The following is a 13,264-nucleotide window of genomic DNA, read 5'->3' as shown; positions in this document are numbered from 1 at the left end:
GTTGAAAACCACTGATATAAAAGATGTTCAACCTCACCTACGACTAAATAAAAATGGAAAGAAACTACTTTTCACCTATTCGATCAGCAAACATTGAGTTTTATTACATTCATTGTTGGGGAGGGTATGGAGAAGCAGCACTCATACTGTTGATAAAAGTGCAAACTGGTACAAACTTTTTGAAAGGCTATTTGGCAATGTCTACCAAACTTTAAAAGTGTGCATACACAATAATTCAACAATTCTACCACTAACAATTTATAACATGAATATGCTCACAAAGTATGACAAAATATAGGCACAAGAATGCCCATATGGTGTTTTTTTAAACCATAAACACACGACTGAAGAGAAAATATCCACAAAGAAATGGTTTAATAATGGTACACAAACAAATGTAATGCATAAAATGTGTGTGTGTACTTGATAAAAACTGTTACCAGTTAGGAGAACTGTTTAATACTAATTATAAGTCTGGCTTTATATCAAAAGACAGTCTCTACCAAATAGTCTCTACTTAGCAACTTGCAGCTTCTATTTGTGGCTAACTCATTCCCATGCATACTATTTATAGGCATTGTAAACATTCAGTGTTTTACAAGAGTCACCCCCACCAAATGGAAGGGAACAAAATAAAGGCATTAAAAGCAACTGAAATATGGTCACTGAGGTAGAAGAGAAAAGCACTCTCCGTAAATACTATGAAGACAGTTTCAGAGATGAAATGGGCAAGAGAATTAAATACTACAGAAAAGGCAAAGGAGAGATTTATTTTAAAAAGGGGGTACTAGGACCCTAAAATCAATATTAACCTCCTAGAAACCAATTCAGCCAAGAAGTTAGGCCCAAAGCTAAGCTGCAAGGAGTAAGGAAGTGAGACGGTAAGAATGGAGTTTACGGAGTACAGCCCAGGATTTCCAATACCAACTTTCAGGTTTACATGGACCAGTAAAATTTCAAAAACTTCTGAGGTTATTGACACAGGGTTGCCTTTTTTTTTTTTTTTGAAAAATACATTTTTGTAAGGAAAAAGACATAATGGAATAAACAACAGTTCTTCCCCAAAAAGGAGTTTGTAATTTTATGTTGACATAACAGAAATTTAATTTTTCTATATTTGAATTCAGAAAATTTTAATAAATAAAAAATTTTAAATTCTATACTAAAGGCAACATAAGGAATTGGAGAAGATGCTTGCAAATGATATATCTGTAAAAGGGTTAGTATCCAAAATACATAAAGAACTTAAGAAACTCAACACCCCAAAAAACAAATAATCCAATTAAAAAGTGGGCAGAAGACATAAATAGGTATTTTTCCAAGAAGACATACAGATGGCCAATAGACACATGAAAAGATGCTCAATATCACTCATCATCAGGGAAATGCAAACCAAAATTATAATGAGATGTCACCTCATACCTATCAAAACGGCTAAAATCAACAATACAAGAAACAACCGGTATTAGCAAGGATGTACAGAGAAAGGAAGCTTCGTGCGCTGGTGGTGGGAATACAGACTGGTGTGGTCACTCATAGCAGAAAATAGTATGGAGGTTCCTTGATAAGTTAAAAATAGAACTACCCTATGATCCAGCAATTGCACTCCAGGTCTTTACCCAAAGAATACAAAAATACTAATTCAAAGGGATACACGAACCTGATGTTTATAGTAGCATTATCCATAATAGCCAAATTATGAAAACAGCCTAAGTGTCCATCGACAGATGGATGGGTAAAGAAGATGTGGTATGTACACACACACACACACACACACACACACAGAGGAATATAACTCAGCTGTAAAAAAGACTGAAATCTTGCCATTTGCAATGACATGGATGAATCTAGAGCATTATGCTAAGCAAAATACATCATTTAGAGAAAAACAAACACCATATGATTTTACTTACATGTGGAATTTAAGAAACAAAACAAATGAACAATGGGGAAAAGAGAGAGAGAGAAAGAGAGGGAGAGAGAGGCAAACCAAGAAACAGACTCTTAAATACAGAGAAGAAACTGAGGGTTACCAGAGGTTAGTGGGGTGGGGGTAACGTGTGAAATAGGTGATGTGCATTAAGGAGTGCACTGGTAACAAACACCAGGTGCTGGATGGAAGTGTTGAATCACTATATTGTATACTTGAAACTAATACAACACCGTATGTTAACTAGAATATAAATAAAAACTTTTAAAAATTCTATTTTTTAAGTAAAACATAAAATTGTCGGGATTGCTGTCAAAACAGCAATCTGCACTAGCCAGTGCAAAATGAAGTGATACTCAAAAGTATTTTTTTAGGTACTTTACCTCCAGTTGTCAAAAATTCATTTTCACAGCCACAATCAGTCTAGTGTATACAACTGAAGTCTTCCCCACGTACCTTATTTCCCAAATTGCCATTCTTAAATCAACCACTGCAAGGGGAATGGAACTAAAATTGGATCAGACCAATAGAGATTTCTCTGCCCACCCCCACACCCAGGAACTGGGAGGAGGAAGAAAACAACCTCCCCGGAAGTTTATGACCACCAGGTATTCGAATAAAATCTCAACTTGGGGTTCTGCCATCAAAGAAGTGAGGGCGGGGATAATTCTTGAGTAGGCAACCAAAACCATCTACTACCCAAGTCTTTATGTCACACATGATCTTTAAAATTATCACACTCCAGAGACCCGGATTTATAGATAAGCCCAGCAGTGTATCCTGAAATACAGAATGGTGACACAAATATAAGAATAAATATGCTAGTGTATAACAGGCCTAGTGCAGGGTCAGTAAACTACTGCCTGAACACTGAATTTGGCCTGTCACCTATTTCTGTACAATCTGTGAGCTAAGAATAGTTTTATATTTTTAAATAGTTGAAAAAAACCCAAGTTAAAATGTTTCCTAATATGTGACAATTATATGAAATTCAAATTTCAGTGTCATAAATGAGAACACAGCCAGACTCATTTGTTGAAATACCATCCATTGTTTTCATGGTACAGTGGGTGAGCTTGGTAATTGTTAACAGAGAACTTGCAGTTAGGCAAAGCCTAATATATTTCCTATCTGACCTTTTATAGAAAAAGTTGGCCAACTGATCTAGTAGCAAAATAATTCATCTGTCTAAATCAGTGATTTCCTAGGTCAACTTTTAAACACGGAATTCACCCTTTTAGATACTTAAAATTAGATCACTACCTCTTGAGGAAGTTCAGTAAAGAACAAAATTCTACTTTCTATACCTATAACTGTATTTAAAGTTGTTTCAATTTCTAAGAAAGCATTTTTAAAAAAGCACCAAGTTACAAATTTGCTTATGAAGAAAGAAGTAGAGCGAAGAAGGTAAAGAAGAAAGAAGAGAGGGAGGAGGAAGGGGATATAAAGGGAGAGAACAGAAGCCAAGTGCTTCCCCTACGGGTCCAAAGTGGTTTTTAAACAGAACTAACCATATTCTAACCAAAGACCATTGTGAAAATATAATGATAGCCTTGGGACATTCTTCCTGCCAGCCACTTACCCATTAGCTGGCTTAATCTTTAATATTTACATTAGCATTCATATTTTTTCTTTTTTTAATATTTATATGTATTACACAGAAACAAAAACTATGGACTCTAGATCTTTACTCTAGAGGATTGCTTTTTAATTAGTTCTGGAGGTAGTATTAACTGTTTAGTGTTAACTCTAAAGGCAAGAATAAAGAAAACCAAGTTGAATATAAAACTTAGTCCATCTTCAGAGTCACGTAGAAACAATCTGGACCTCCAGGATAATCCAGGAACCTGACTTACAAGACAACTGTGCACCAGATCAGGGATGATCTGCAAATGATATGCTCTTCCTAGTGACTCTTTACAACTCAGTAAACCCTTGGGATATGCCCTGGTCTGGATCTGAGCTCCTCAGCAGGATTAGTGTGAAGTAACAATGCTGAGTATAAAGCAATGTATGCACCTTGGCATTAGACAAGCTTAAATTTTCATCTTACTGACTGATTTTCTGACTCTGACCACATTACTAATGGTTCTTCATTGTAAAGGTTGGAGTGATAATTAACTACTCTTGAGAGGGAGAGTCAAGTATGAGAACTAAAAAAAAAAAAAAAAAAATTCCTAGTTTGGTACCTGACATTACAGTAGACACTAACATGCTTATTCCCTTCAGCTTCCCCCTTTTGTTTAGGCCTGAAGAACAGATAACATCTTCTGTCTAATATTTCTTAAATTTCTGGCTCAACAGCCAACTCTAAGCTCAGAATAGCTACCCTGTTTATGTAATAGATGTAGGCTAAAGATTGAAAAGTCTTCGTATTGAAAGAGGAAAGGACAAAGCAATAAAGTGACAAGTGCCTTATAAAGCAAGAATTTGAGGGAGATTATTACTGAAGCTTATTCCTTCAAGGATTCGGGGGAAGAGCTACTATAATAGAAGCTTTAACCATAACTAGTACCTTTATTCGTAGCACAGTAGTTGTATTAGTTCCCTGTTGCTGCTGCAACACACTACCACAAATTTAGTGGTTTAAACCAACACCAATTCATTATCTTACAGTTCTGGACATCAAAGGATGAAGTGGTTTTAATGGGTCCAAACAAGGTACTGGCAGGACAGAGCTTCCTCTGAAGGCTCTGAGAAGAGTGCACTTCCTGGTTTCTTCTGAGGCTGCACTCCTCAGCTCAGAGCTCTTTCCTTCACCTTCAAAGCCAGTAGCAGCACAGCATCTTCAAATCTCTCCGCCTTCATTGCTATGTAACCTTCTGCCAAATCACCGTCTACCTCCCTCATATAAGGACATCTATGATTACACTTAAGGTCCAACTAGATAATCCAGGATAATCTCCCCATCTCAAAATCCTTAATTTAGTCCCTTCTGCAAAATCCTTATGCCATATAAGGTAATACTCATAGGTTCCAGGGGATTCGAATCTAGGAGTCTTTGGCAGCCATTAGTCAGCCTACTATAGTGGTTAAGAACATGGACACTGGAGTTAGACTGCCCATATCTGAGTCCCAGTTCCACCACTTACTAGTTGTAGGGCTGGGCAAATTACTTAATCTCATTTTTCATCTGTAAAACGGGACTAATAACAAGGTTTACTTACTTGGTTGCTACAGGGATTATGTGAGTTATGGGAGAATCACAGGAACACCTACCTCAGAGGGTCGCTGAGGGAATTACATGAGTTAACATGTGAAAAGCTCTTAGAACAACATGCTTCCATTACAGTAAGTGCTATGCAAATATTAGTTATTATTTCTATCACCACCAAATAGTACTATTTCATTATCTTTACTGTTTTTGTGCCTCATACAAAGTTGGGAGCAATGTAAACCACTTAATGGCATCTTCTCTTAACATAAGAAATCCCATTTATTTCCTGCCTTGTAACAAGGGATGTTAGTTTAGTGCCATGAATCATTTTTCTTTCTACCTCTTGAAGCATGAATAAAACAGAAAGCTTGCAGAGCCAGAGTCCTAAATGTAGTAGAAACTGCTGGCAAACTCTGACAAACACAACCGACACATTTTCCGTGCCCCTCCTAGTTTGTACAACATATTCTTAGTACTTCTTTGAGCACCAACTATTTTCTATGCTGGATCTTTATTCACTCTTTTCAGGAACAACTTCACTGCTTTTCTTCAATCAACCAAGCATGCATTCTTTAACAAGAAGCCAGCCTTTATAAGTCATGCACATGTAGGAGAAAATAGAGTAAGACAGCCAAGTGACTTATTTAAATAAGAATAAGACTTAAAAAGAACAACCAAAACATGTCATTGGTAGAAATATTGCTGAAGAAAACATGTCTAATGAGTTAGCTTAGCCTAGCCATGGGAACAAAGTGGTCAACAGTGTGTGCCAAAATATAGGCCCTGTGCCTTAAAAAGAATCTTACTACTTCCTTAAAATAGCATGCTATGGCCAAAACAGCCTTACAGAAAAGGCTAAAACAATAAGAGAAACTTCATCTTAACAGAAGCACAAGGCCTAGAATTAAAGTAAACATAAGGATTTTTTAAAAAGATTTTATTTATTTGTCACAGAGAGACAGAAAGAAAGCACACAAGTAGGGGGAATGGCAGGCAGAGGGAGAAGCAGACTCTCCGCTGAGCAGGGAGCCCAATGCAGGACTCCATCCCAGGACCCTGGGATCATGACCTGAGCCAAATGCAGATGCTTAAGCAACTGAACCACCCAGGTGTCCCTAAATAAAATCTTGAAGAAAAAGAAAGAGGAGGAGGAGGAGGAGAAGGAGGAGGAGAAGGAGGAGGAAGAGCGGAGGGGGAGGGGGAGGAGAGGGAGAAGAGGAAGAAGGAGGAGAAGAAAAGGAAGAAGAAAGTTGGGGGAAAAGGGTGTATGTGTGTGTGTGTGTCACCACCAAAATCCAACCTGAGGAGTGAGAAGCAGAGCTCACAAAGGCAGGGACCACAACACCAAGTGTAGCTGCACTAACGTGCCCTAACATATGACACGGCTATTCAGCACAGCTGGTCTCCCAGCAGTTGTAACGTTCACCCTTAGGAAATAGGAATTATGCCCTGCAGATACTTTGTCCCTCTTTTTTAGTGATCTTTTTTAAAGATCAGTAGGGTTGGGGCACCGGGAGGGCACAGTCAGTTAAGCATCCAACTTTCGGTTTCTGCTCGGGTCATGATCTCAGGGGCATGAGAACAGACCCAGGCTGGCCTCTGTGGTCAGTGCCGCATCTGCTTCGGATTCTCTCTCCCTGTCTCTCCTTCCTGCTCTCTCTCTTAAATACATACATACGTACATACACACATCTTAAAAAAAAATCAGAAGGGTTTCAGAATATGAAATATATGGAGGCAACTCTACTTACAAACAGGTTGGATTCCAAAATGCTGTTAAATCCATTAGTTTAAAGGTCCAAAACCATGAGTGAGATTTAGGCTTATGGGTTCCGCGTTTCCTCCTAACTGTGTATTTTGAGCATTTTTAAAAACTGCCCTGTTTTGTTTACAAAAAACATCTGCTGAGGAAGGGAACCCTTCCCTGCCACAATCTCTACCAACAGAAGGGAGTGAACCTTTGGCGGCAAAGGAACCTACACCAGAGCTTCGCCTGCAGATTAGGGAAAACGGTGAACCACGGTGCCATCTGTGGTTTTTGATAAATTTCCATAACCACCCTTGCATTCACCATGCTTAGTCTTTAAATTCTTGAACTCCTCACTTTAACTGAATCTTTGACTAAATAGGCATCCCACGTTAACAATGATTCTCTGCCCAAACCATTTCAAACATTCACATTTCTTCACGTGTGCCTGTCACTTGCACAGGTATGTCGTATTTCATGGACTTGTCCTTCAAAATCATCCTTTATTTAACATGTGTAATTTTCTCACTTAAAAATTTTTTTTATAAAGATTTTATTTATTTATTTGACAGAGAGAGATCACAAGTAGGCAGAGAGGCAGGCAGAGAGAGAGGAGGAAGCAGGCTCCCTGCTGAGCAGAGAGCCCGATGTGGGACTCGATCCCAGGACCCTGAGATCATGACCTGAGCCGAAGGCAGCGGCTTAATCCACTGAGCCACCCAGGCGCCCCTCACTTTAAATTTTTTACACTATTTCCACTTTTGTGTCCATCAGTCAATCACTAATGCTGCTTTTAGGGACAAAATGGGGTTTGTAATATTTATAAAACACCTCAAAACCATATACATAAAACAAACATGCTACAAATAACAATAACGGCTGAATCGCAAACGACCATCTGACAGCGATCAGCAGGGCTGAATCTGCTCTGGAGCATACTCTGTTCCTAGCCAGAAAGTTCCTATAAATTATACATTTTAAGCAGAGGAGTTTGCATTTAAAGAGATTTATAAGACATCGTTCAAGAACAGGGCTTTTTGTCCTATACATTTAAAGACAGAACTTTAGATGTCTTATGCTTGGCATTTTATTTCAAGCCAAATATTAAAGGTCTCAAGAAAATTTCAGTGAGTCTTGTTTGCAAAGGATAATGAATTTATATCCTCTGAATAATCTGGCCCAAACTACTGAAGTGGAAAGGGATACTGTTTCTCTGCACTTTCCTAAACAAATAGTGAATAGTGAGAGAATATGTCACAGTTAATAGGTCTTTGTGATTCATCAGGGTCTTCAAATCACTAAGAACTAAAACTACTGCAGCAACACTGAAGAAGGTTTTCTAGGTAAGGAAACACTTGTGAGTCAATGATCAATTTCACAGAAAAGCAGCCACATTATACAACTGTGGCTGCACATTCCATACTTTACCTTTTATAAAGTTAGGCAGATAATCCAAAAGCAAAACAATATTACAGGCTTTTTCAAGAAGCAAGGTCTAATCATTATCAAAAGCCGTTTTGTTTCATATTTTGCATTTATATCCTCATCAAAGTACAATGACAGTTATCAAAATACCACCCCAATTACAAGGAAAATGTTAAATCATACTTCTATAACTACTCTTTGGGAAGTTATAAAAACAGGATTTGAAATAAAATATTAAAAGATAGTATTTTATGGTGCTTAAATAATCAAATTTCACCCATCTGGCAAATTCACACACCCAATATGCTGGAGTATCAGCAATGGCATCTAATAAAAGGTTATCATTATCGGTGCATTTTATTTTCGAATCTTAGAAGTATGATATTAACAATATTAAACATGTATAGTAGATAGGTTTCTCTTTCCTATTTGGCCTTATGATGAATTACATATATTGGTATTCAAAAGTTGATTAGCACCTTTGTATTTGTAATGGACTATGATGTAACACATACTAGATAACCCATTTATTTTTGACAGATTCTTATTTCCTTCTCCATATACTTTAATGAATAATATTAAAATTGAGAAATCTATACTTAGATAACTTAATCCCTCTATGCCTCAGTTACGTCATTTATAAAATAGGGACAATCACAGTACATTTCTTCTAGGTTACGTGGATTAAATGAGCTAATATTTATAAGCATTTATAATAGTACTTGGACAGTAAACATTATTTATATGTTAAATATAATTTAAAAGTTAAGTAGATAAAGAGGTAGAATTATAAAATACAAACAATACCGGGGCACCTGAGTGACTCAGTCAGTTAAGTATCTGACTCTTGATTTCAGCTCAGGTCATGATCTCAGGTCGTAAGATCACGTCTGGATTTGTCCTCGGCGTTTAGTGAGGAGTCTGCTTGAGGTTCTCTCTCTCCATCTTCCTCTGCCCCTACCCCTTGCTCTCTCACTCATAAATAAATTAATTAATTAAAAAAATACAACCAATACCATTTCATGATACCTGGTTATCCAGACATAGAAGATTCAAGTTCAGATTAGTTCCTACCCTTCCACATTGTTAACAGCTCTACTCTCAAAACAGCACATGCTCTTATAAAAAGCATGGCTATGTATCTCACCTGGAACTGCAGTTCTAACAATTATTCTAACCTAAGGTAGTCCTTTCTTGTCACTAACCACTGGTGTTAGGCAAACTCTTACAAAAATTTCCTCAAAAAGCGCACAGTGAGATTGCATGATGGGAGTAGAGCCATTCAAAGGAACCAACAAAAACTACGTAGTCAAATTAAGTATATACATACCCTAAGATCCAGCAATTGTACTCCTGGTAATTACCTATGTCAAAGAAATTCTCCTATCAGCCTATAAAGAGACATGTAGGAGACTGTCTCCTGTACTGCTATTAGTGATAGTAAGGTGAGGGCCTACTTCCTAAAGAGCAGATTGGTAGGGGCGCCTGGGTGGCTCAGTGGGTTAAAGCCTCTGCCTTCGGCTCAGGTCATGGTCTTGGAGTCCTGGGATTGAGCCCCTCATTGGGCTATCTTCTCAGCAGGGAGCCTGCTTCCCCCTCTCTCTGCCTGCCCCTATGCCTGCCTCTCTGCCTACTTGTGATCGCTGTCTGTCAAATAAATAAATAAAATCTCCATTAAAAAAAAAAAGAGCAGATTGGTAAAATGTGGTGGATACACACATGGAGCAACACAGCCCTAGAAATACAGTGCTGAGGGTATAAAGCAAGAAGCAAAATTAGAGAGCTACCATAATGACATTGACACAATAAATTAAATTTTTTTCTGCATTAAATTTATAGACACATCAAAATGCTTGCCTTGTGGGCTGGAAAGTGAGGGATATTTGGAGCAAGGTATGGGATAAAAGGGGAAATTTAAAAAAAAAAAACCTATGGGGTTGCCTGGGTGGCTCAGTGGGTTGGGCCTCTGCCTTCGGCTCAGGTCATGATCCCAGGGGCCTGGGATCGAGTCCCGCATTGGGCTCTCTGCTCAGGAGGGAGCCTGCTTCTCCTCATCTCTCTCTCTGTCTCTCTACCTATTTGTGATCTCTCTCTCTGTCAAATAAATAAATAAAATCTTTAAAAAAAAAAAAACAAAAAAACAAAACAAAACAAAAAAACCCTATGGAAACCCTACTGTTATTTAGGCAGACTGCTTCTCATATAATTATTATTGTGTCTCTTCAATTCTTAAAGTTTGAACATGTGCCTGAATAGGAAACATTTGCTTTATATAATACTACCTACCTACTCTAAAGCAATTAAATTTCAACTAAGGAATTTTTTTTTTTTTTTAAGTGAGATTGGGCCTCAATATTGGCATTTTCAGGTGCTTGGTTATCTGGTAAAACTTTGAGGGGAAAACATTTAAGTTCAAAGACAAGTGTTTAAAAGTAGTGAATAAACTACATTCCATGGGTCAGCAAACTTTTTCTGTAAAAAGCCAGATAGGAAATATTTTAGGCTTTGCAGCCATATAAAGCTTCTATCACCAATTATCTTTGTTGTTTTTTTTCAACCCTTTAACAATGTAAAAACCATTTTTAGCTCATGTAACTGGCTAAATTTGATCCATAGGCTCTAGTTGGTTGACCTCTGGTCTACACCTTAAATCATGGTATTTTGTACCCCAGAATAAAAAACTGTAATGACCCCAAACTTTTATTGAAAATGCAATAAACAGCTGAATAAGCATTAACAACATCATCTTTTAAAAATTCTACTACTAGGCAGGAATCCCATCTTTTACTTGAAATTCCAGCATGACAGTAAGTATCAGAGGAAATAGCATATATATAAAATCCTCAAGATAGAATCACCTTCTAATTACACATCCCTAGTTTTATGCCTCTTTTCATCACCCTTTCTTTTTTTCAAACTCACTTCTACCAAAAACAAAACAAAACAAAAAAAAACTACAAAAAACTGGCTTAGAAATATGAAAAAACAAAGCAAATTATTATCTGGAAGTCAAAAATAATTTAGTGATGTCATATGGCAGTCTAGTCAAAGAAAACAGGATAGAAAATAGCTCAAAGATACTAAATAAATGCAAACCTCAAAAGGGTACACTTCAGTCTCACATTCACAAACCAGTGTTGATTTACTTCTCCAAGAAAAAGAACAACTTGACACTTAAACTCTGTCTGAAATCCTATATCCTTTTAGGAGAGCACCCTCTTCTCTGTATGATCTAGCAAAAGAGCTACATGATGTTATACGGTACATTCAGTTGCAATATTGCAAAAGCTTTTTCAGGATAGGGTTTTCTTAGAATTTCTAATGAGTGGAGACTAAGTTTAGCGTAAGTTATTTAAATATTTGGAAATTTGATAAATGGAGAAACTAAGATTGACTAAAAGCATTATTATCATCATATTATACCTAATAAGGTACACATTTCATCATCTTAATATATGACAGCAGAGTTCCTCTTAGGAATCAAATGTTTTTAGTTTGAGAAAATACACAGAAAATCCACTTGTGGAAGGGGAGGCCCTGCAGCATCAAATGGAAGGCTAAGATGTTCTGCATAAGACTAGGGAAATAGTTGTTCTTTCTTTCTCTGGAGAGGGAGAGAGAAGGCAAGGGAAAGAAACCCCACCTAGATGACAGTAGCTCAGAAGCCACAAGAACACCAGGAATTTGCAGAAATCTTAGGGAGGGTTTTGGTTTCCCCATAACATGGAGGAAACTGGAGGTTCAAACCAACCATTTAGCTTTTAAAGAGCCTGTCTGGACACTCAGCTGATATTTGGGTTATAGACATACTAAAATATTTGTTCACGAGAGCAACTGATGTCAAGAATCTATATTCTGAGAATTAATAGAATCAGCAGAGCTATTGTATTTTAAAATCTTTTTTTAAAACAGAAATTTACGTCCTTTTGATTAAAAAAAAAGGAAAAAAATTATAGGTCTTCAAAATGAGTAATGCAGAGTAAATGGCATTAGAGTGTTTGGGATTTCCTGTTCTCTTAACAAAAAATAGGGGGAAGCATCTTGAGCACAGACACTTTATACAACAGATTCCACAAAAGGGTAAGTACTCTATTTCTAGAACCGAATAAATCCTTCCCCAACACATCAGAAAGTATCTTCTTCCAATGTTGACTGGCAAAATTTAGGTAGTAGATAAAATCAAGAGACTTCATCACCTGAAAACCTACAGAGTTCACGGGAGATTAGGAATAAACTGAACAGATGTAATTATGCCGGCAGACTTAAGTGTATTACTGTATAATCTGCTCTTCAGAGCTTACCTTGGAGTAAAATAGCTAAGACCCATTGAAACACCATTTGAACACAGCAGGAGGATAAATACAAAGTTTAAAAACAGAAATAATAAAAGTTAGAGAACCTGTGTCTTCCTTTCTTCTTAACCCTTCTAACAATCAAATGGAAACTTGCTTTTGGTGGTTTAAGATGATCCTAAATCCTTCAGTTATTTTAAACTTGTAATACTTAAAAGCCTTTCAAAGTAGAAGTTTCTAAAAGATGCCAAAAGAAAACTGTAAAGTAGTACAGCTACTACTAGTAGATCAACAAAGTAATCAGTGGCACCAGGACATGCAATCTTATACGACCAGGAACAGGGTATAACATAAAATGGGGGTGAGTGCTCAGGACAGAATATTATTATTTTTATTTTTAAAGATTTTATTTATTTATTTGAGTGGCAGAGATCACAAGCAGGCAGAGAGGCAGGCAGAGAGAGAGGAGGAAGCAGGCTCTCGTGGAGCAGAGAGCCCGATGTGGGGCTCTATCCCAGGACCCTGGATCAGGACCTGAACCAAGGACAGAGGCTTTAACCCACTGAGCCACCCAGGAGCCCCAAGACAGAATATTATTAACATATTTATAAACATATATATTTCTAGAATGATTTCTTTTTTTAAAAAAAAGATTGTATTTATTTCTTGTAGAAAGAGAGTACGCACAGAGGAAGAGTGAGAGAAACTGAGCA

General features: G+C 37.3%; 1 protein-coding gene across 5 annotated transcripts in view; it reads right to left on the bottom strand.

Annotated features, from left to right (window-relative positions):
- TRAK2 (trafficking kinesin protein 2) overlaps positions 1–13,264 on the bottom strand; it is a 69,194-nt gene that overhangs the window by 41,676 nt on the left and 14,254 nt on the right. Inside the window, exon 1 of one of the 5 annotated variants that reach the window (XM_059168410.1) lies at positions 6,839–6,937. The exons of the other annotated variants lie outside the window; for them this stretch is intronic. The gene's annotated coding sequence lies outside the window, so the exon portion shown is untranslated. Of the gene's footprint in view, positions 1–6,838; positions 6,938–13,264 lie in introns of those variants that run through there. 5 annotated transcript variants of the gene reach the window in all.

The sequence above is a fragment of the Mustela lutreola genome, chromosome 3 (assembly GCF_030435805.1).
Source record: "Mustela lutreola isolate mMusLut2 chromosome 3, mMusLut2.pri, whole genome shotgun sequence".
NCBI classification, from domain to species: Eukaryota; Metazoa; Chordata; class Mammalia; order Carnivora; family Mustelidae; genus Mustela; species Mustela lutreola.
Note: the sequence above shows the minus strand (reverse complement) of the source record. Positions and strands in the feature narration are given on the sequence as shown.